This window comes from Sapajus apella, unplaced genomic scaffold (genome assembly GCF_009761245.1).
Source record: "Sapajus apella isolate SASKATOON/1434 unplaced genomic scaffold, GSC_monkey_1.0 scaffold3050, whole genome shotgun sequence".
Classification (NCBI taxonomy): domain Eukaryota; kingdom Metazoa; phylum Chordata; class Mammalia; order Primates; family Cebidae; genus Sapajus; species Sapajus apella.
In genome coordinates this window covers 1,678-8,111 of record NW_022439976.1, presented here as the reverse complement: position 1 = coordinate 8,111, position 6,434 = coordinate 1,678, and the positions used below count along the sequence as shown (strand labels likewise).

At 39.9% G+C, this 6,434-nt stretch overlaps 1 pseudogene; it reads left to right on the top strand.

Moving 5' to 3' along the window:
* Positions 1 to 3,093: 3,093 nt before the first annotated feature.
* On the top strand, positions 3,094 to 5,599 carry LOC116547416 (annotated as a pseudogene).
* The last annotated feature ends 835 nt before the right edge of the window (positions 5,600 to 6,434 follow it).

The following is a 6,434-nucleotide window of genomic DNA, read 5'->3' as shown; positions in this document are numbered from 1 at the left end:
AAAAAAAAAAAAAAAAAAAAAAAAAAAGATTTTAGTCCTGCAATTCTTGATCTTCTGTATAGCTTTTTTATGTCAAAATCTTCATCCATTCAGAAATAATTTTGGTTATTTCTTGTCTTCTGCTAGGTTAGGGGATGATTGCTCTTGCTTTTTTCAGTATTTTATTTATGATATCAGCTTGTTAAACTGAGGTCATTTTTTTTTTTTTTTTAAAGTAACTCTTTCACCCAGGCTGGAGTCCAGTGTTGTGATCTTGGCTGACTGCAACGTCCACCTCCTGGGTTCAAGTTATTCTCCTGCCTCAACTTCCTGAGTGGTTGGGATTACAGATTCCCACCACTATGTTCAGCTAATGTTTTGTATTTTTAGTAGAGACTGGGCTTCACCATATTGTCCAGGCTAGTCTCGAACTCCTGACGTAAACTGAGGTCTTTGTAACTTTTCAATGTAAACATTTAATGCTATAAATTTTTCTCCTAACATGGCCTTAGCTGTGTTACAAAAATTCTGGTATGTTGTATCTTTGTTTTCATTTTTTTCTTTCTTTTTTTTTTTTTTTGAGACGGATTCCTGCTCTGTCACCAGGCTGGAGTGCAGTGGCGCGATCTCGGCTCACCGCAACCTCCGCCTCCCCGGTTCAGGCAATTCTCCCGCCTCAGTCTCCCGAGTCGCTGGGATTACAGGCACACGCCACCATGCCCGGCTAATTTTTGTATTTTTTAGTAGAGACGGGATTTCACCACGTTGACCAGGTTGGTCTCAATCTTTTGACCTCGTGATCTGCCCGTCTCGGCCTCCCAAAGTGCTGGGATGACAGGCGTGAGCCACCGCGCCCAGCCCTGTTTTCATTTTTTTCAAAGAATCTTGGGTTCCTGCCTTAATTTTATCATCTACCCAAAAGGTATTCAAGTGAAGCTCTTTTAATTTCCATGTAATCGTGTGATTTAAGTGGGTTTGTTATATTTTACCAAGCTGTGGCCTCTGTATGTGATTGATATAATTTTGGAATTTTTTAATTTGCTGAGAATTGTTTTGCTTCTGACTGTGTGATCAGTTTTAGGGTACGTGGTGATGAGAAGACTGTATACTATGGTATTTTTCTTTTCTTTCTTTTTTTTTTTTAAAAAAGAAAGGAAAGAAAAATGAATGAAGGAGAGGAAGAAAGAGAAAGAGGAAGAGGGAGAGAGAACGGAGGTGTTGCTTTATTGCCCGGGCTAGAATGCAGTCTAAAAATGGGTATGCCTGTATTTGTGCTTAATAATAGAGACATGAAAAAAAAAATGAGGGAAGAAAATAACAAACAAGCAGCCAACCAATATTTCATTGAAACCTGTAAATAGATGTGATGTGGTACTGGTAAGAGTGTATATTTTGTGTATTTAAAGTGGAGAGTTCTATAAATGTTAATTAAGTTTACTTGTTCCGGATCTGAGTTCCAATCCTGGGTATCATTGTTAAGTTTCTGTCTCATTGATCTGCCTAATATCAATGTTGAAGTCTCCCACTATTATTGTGTGGGAGTCTAAGTCTCTTTATAAGTCTTATACATCTGGGTATTCCTGTATTGGGTGCGTATATATTTAGGATCTTTAGCTCTTGTTGTTGCATTGATCCTTTTATCATTATGTAATAGCCTTCTTTGCTTCTTTTGATCTTTGTTGCTTTAAAGCAACTTCTGCTTTTTATTTATTTATTTATTTTTGCTCTCCATTTGGTTGGTAAATCTTTCTCCATCCCTTTGTTTTGAGTCTTTGTGTATCTTTGCATGTGAGATGGGCCTGGATGCAGCATACCGATGGGTTTTGGCTTTTTTGCCTGTCTGTGTCTTTGGATTGGGGGATTTAGTCGATATACATTTAGAATTAAGAATAATATATGTGAGCTTAATACTGCCATTTAATGTTAGCTGGCTGTTTTGCCTATTAGTTGATGTAAATTCTTTTTTTTTTTTTTTTTTTTTTGAGACGGAGTTTCGCTCTTGTTACCCAGGCTGGAGTGCAATGGCGCGATCTCGGCTCACCGCAACCTCCGCCTCCTGGGTCCAGGCAATTCCCCTTGCTCAGCCTCCTGAGTAGCTGGGATTACAGGCATGTGCCACCATGCCCAGCTAATTTTTGTATTTTTAGTAGAGACGGGGTTTCACCATGTTGACCAGCATGGTCTCGATCTCTTGACCTCGTGATCCACCCGCCTCGGCCTCCCAAAGTGCTGGGATTACAGGCGTGAGCCACCGCGCCCGGCATAGTTGATGTAAATTCTTGATTATGTTGATGCTCTTTACTTTTTGATATTTTTTAGAAAGGCTGATACTGGTTATTCCTTTCTATGTGTAGTGGTTCTTTCAGAAGCTCTTGTAAAGCAGGCCTGGTGGTGATGAAATCCCTGAGTGCTTGCTTGGTCACAGAAGATTTTATTTTTCCTTCACTTATGAAGCTTAGTTTGGCTGGATGTAAAATTCTGGGTTGAAAGTTCCTTTCTTTAAGGATGTTGAATATTGGCCCTCACTCTCTTCTAGCTTGTAGAGTTTCTGCTGAGAGAGCTACTGTGAGTCTGATAGGCTTCCCTTTATGTGTAACCTGACCTTTGTCTCTGGCTGCCCTCAGTTTTTTCCCCTTCATTTCAACCCTGGTGAATCTGGCGATTATGTGCCTTGAGGATGGTCTTCTTGAGGAATATCTTTGTGGTGTTCTCTGTGTTACCTGGAGTTGAATATTGTCCTGGCTTGCTAGGTTTGGAACATTTTCCTGAATAATATCCTGAAGCGTATTTTCCAGCTTGGATTGATTCTCTTCGTCACATATAGGTACACCTATCAAGCGTAGATTAGGTCTTTTCACATAGTCCCATATTTCTTGGAGACTTTGCTCATTCCTTTTTATCCTTTTTTCTCTAACCTTGTCTTCTCATTTTATTTCATTAAGTTGGTCTTCGACTTCTGATATCATTTCTGCTTGATCTATTTGGCTGTTAAAACTTGTGCATAGTTCGCGAAGTTCTCATGTTTTTCAGCTCCATTAATTCACTTGTATTCCCCTCTAAATTGTGTATTTTTGTTAACATTTCATCAAATCTTTTTTTTTTTATATAATTTTTTTTGTGAGACGGAGTTTCACTCATGTTACCCAGGCTGGAGTGCAATGGCGCGATCTCGGCTCACCGCAACCTCCGCCTCCCGGGTTCAGGCAATTCTCCTGCCTCAGCCTCCTGAGTCGCTGGGATTACAGGCACGCGCCACCATGCCCAGCTAATTTTTTGTATTTTTAGTAGAGACGGGGTTTCACCATGTTGACCAGGATGGTCTCGATCTCTTGACCTCGTGATCCACCCGCCTCGGCCTCCCAAAGTGCTGGGATTACAGGCTTGAGCCACCGCGCCCGGCCCATCAAATCTTTTTTTAAAGTTCTTAGTTTCTTTGCATTGGGTTAGAACAAGTTCTTTTAATTCACAGAAGTTTTTTATCATCCACCTTTTGAAGGCTACTTCTGTTAATGGAACACACTCATTCTCCATCAGGCCTTGTTTCGTTGCTGATGAGGAACTGTGATCCCCTGTAGAGGGAGAGGCGTTCTGATTTTGGGTATTCTCAGCCTTTTTAGCCTGTTTTCTTCCCTTCGTTTTAAATTTATCCATCTGTGGTCTTTATAATTACTGTCTTTATAATTGGGTTTCTGAGTGGACGTCCAACTTGTTGATTCCCAGCGCTAAAATCTGAGCAATCCACTGCGCTGGCCAAAACCACGGCGTTATGATTGATGGTGCTTTTCTGACTCTGCACCAAGAACTGTGGCACCAAGGCAGCGGCAAAACCACCTCACCGGCCATAAGAGTCACGCTGGCTACCCATGGGGCTCCTCTGCTGGGTATCTCCTGGTGCGTGAGCAACAAAAATTCCTCTGAAAGTGTAGCATCCTCTCATTCTCTGCGCTTTCAGTGGGAGCTACAATCCCAAACTGCTAGTGATCAGCCATCTTGGATCTTCCCTCTCCCGTTGAGTCCTGTGTTATTTTTAAAAGGAGTTACTATGTTATTTTTAAAAGGAGAATTTTGTAGAAGTCTATTAGGAATATTTAGTCAAGTGTTGAGTTTAAGTCTTAAAGTTTTTGTTAATTTTCTGCCTCAGTAATGTATCTATTAGTAGCTGTGGGTGTTGTAGTCTTCCACTATTAATGTGGCAGTGTCTTATTCTCTTCATATATCTATAAGAACTTGATTTATTTATGTGTACCCATAAATTTATTTTAAAAACCTTTTTCTCTTTTGCTTTGTTACTAGAAATATTCTTTCAAGGCTGGGCGTGGAGAATCAAGTCTATAATCCTTGGAGTTTGGGAGGCTGAGGTGGGTGGATCATGAGGTCAAGAGATTGAGGCCATCCTGTCCAACATGATGAAACCCCATCTCTACTAAAAATAGAGAAGTTAGCTGGGTGTGGTGGTGAGCACCTGTAGTCCAAGCTACTAAAGGGGCTGAGGCAGGAGAATCACTTCAACCCGAGTGTTAGAGGTTGCAGTGAGCCAAAATCACGCCTCTGCATTCCAGCCTTGCAGCAGAGTAAGACTCTATCTCAAATTAAAAAAAAAAAAAAAAAAAGTTTACAGTTTACATGTCTAAGAGTTCAAGAACATGTCCAATGCCTAGTTGTTTTAGCAGAATATATACATGAAAAATAAAAGACTTTATTCACATAGATGAAAATAGGGGAGTATGTTTTGTTCATCTCTTTTTAATTAAAGCATTTGGATTATATTTCGATTTTTTTTCTTACATTAATGTAACAACTAAATAATCATTTTGTCCTCCTTTTGGACTACGGATTGCTTTATTTGGGTTCTGAGATTTATTGCTGTTTTTCCTTTGGCAAAGGTTTATTTAAAGGTATAATCAAATTTAGCAATACAGAAGGATAAAGACTAAAAGATACAGAGTAAGTCACTTTGATAGAAACGTGATTATCCAAGGTAATCATTTGTGGGCTGAAGTACTTAACAATGCAGACGTAAAAATAGTTTCAATGTGTAAACTAAAGGATGAATTCTGTAGTTCTTTGTTTTTTTCTGTTTATTACTTTAGAACAATTATCATAGTTATGAGTAGTGTCTTTAGACAACCTGTATTTATGTAAATTAAATAGTGTATTCCACAATAGTATAAATATTTGGCAACAATATTTACTTTGAATAAACCTCTTAGTTATTTTAATGTTGTTACTCATGCTTTTCAAATATAAAGTGTTTTAACTGTATTATAGTTATAATTTTTCAAAATCCTACATACATTATGACTAGTACATCAAAATTATAATGCCTAGATATTAATATTTAATATTCAAAAAAATACTACCAAATTTTTTTTTTTTTTGATTATTTTTTTATTTTTTTTTTTTGAGACGGAGTTTCACTCTTGTTACCCAGGCTGGAGTGCAATGGCGCGATCTCGGCTCACCGCTACCTCCGCCTCCTGGGTTCAGGCAATTCTCCTGCCTCAGCCTCCTGAGTAGCTGGGATTACAGGCATGTGCCACCATGCCCAGCTAATTTTTGTATTTTTAGTAGAGACGGGGTTTCACCATGTTGACCAGGATGGTCTCGATCTCTTGACCTCGTGATCCACCCGCCTCGGCCTCCCAAAGTGCTGGGATTACAGGCTTGAGCCACCGCGCCCGGCCCAATACTACCAAATTATTACAGTAGATATTAGCCTAACATGTGTATTAGTTTCTCCAATAGAAATAATTATAGGTAAGTATAATTTTAGTATCTTTCATTTTACTATGTTGGAATGCTGCTTTTTGTTCTGTTTGTTTTTGAGATGTAGTCTCACTCTGTCATGCAGGATGGAGGGCAGTGGCATGATCTTGGCTCACTGCAACCTCCACCTCCTGGGTTCAAGCAATTATTCTGATGCAGCCTATAGAGTACCTGAGATTACCAGTGCCTACTACCATGCCTGGCTAAATTTTATATTTTTAGTAGATATGAAGTTTCATCATGTTGACAAGGCTGGTCTGGAACTCCTGACCTCAGGTGATCTGCCCGCTTCAGCCTCCCAAAGTGCTGGGATTAGAGGCATGTGCCACCACACCTGGCTAATTTGCTACTTTTATTAGATGCAGATTCTCCATGTCGGTCAGGCTGGTCTCAAACTCCTGACCTCAGATTATTTGCCTATCCCAGCTTCCCCAAGTGCTGAGATAACAGGCAAGAGCCACTGTGCCCAGCCTCTTTTTTTGAGGAATCTCCCTCTGTAGCCCATGCTGAAATGTAGTGGCTCAACCTCTGCTCACATCAACCTCTGCTTCCTGCATCCTGGTTCAAGCAATTCTTGTGCCTCAGCCTCCCAAGTAGCTGGGATTACAGGAATGCACCAACATGCCCAGCTAATTTTTGTGTTTTTAGTAGAGACAGAGTTTCACCATGTTGGCCAGACTGATCTTGAA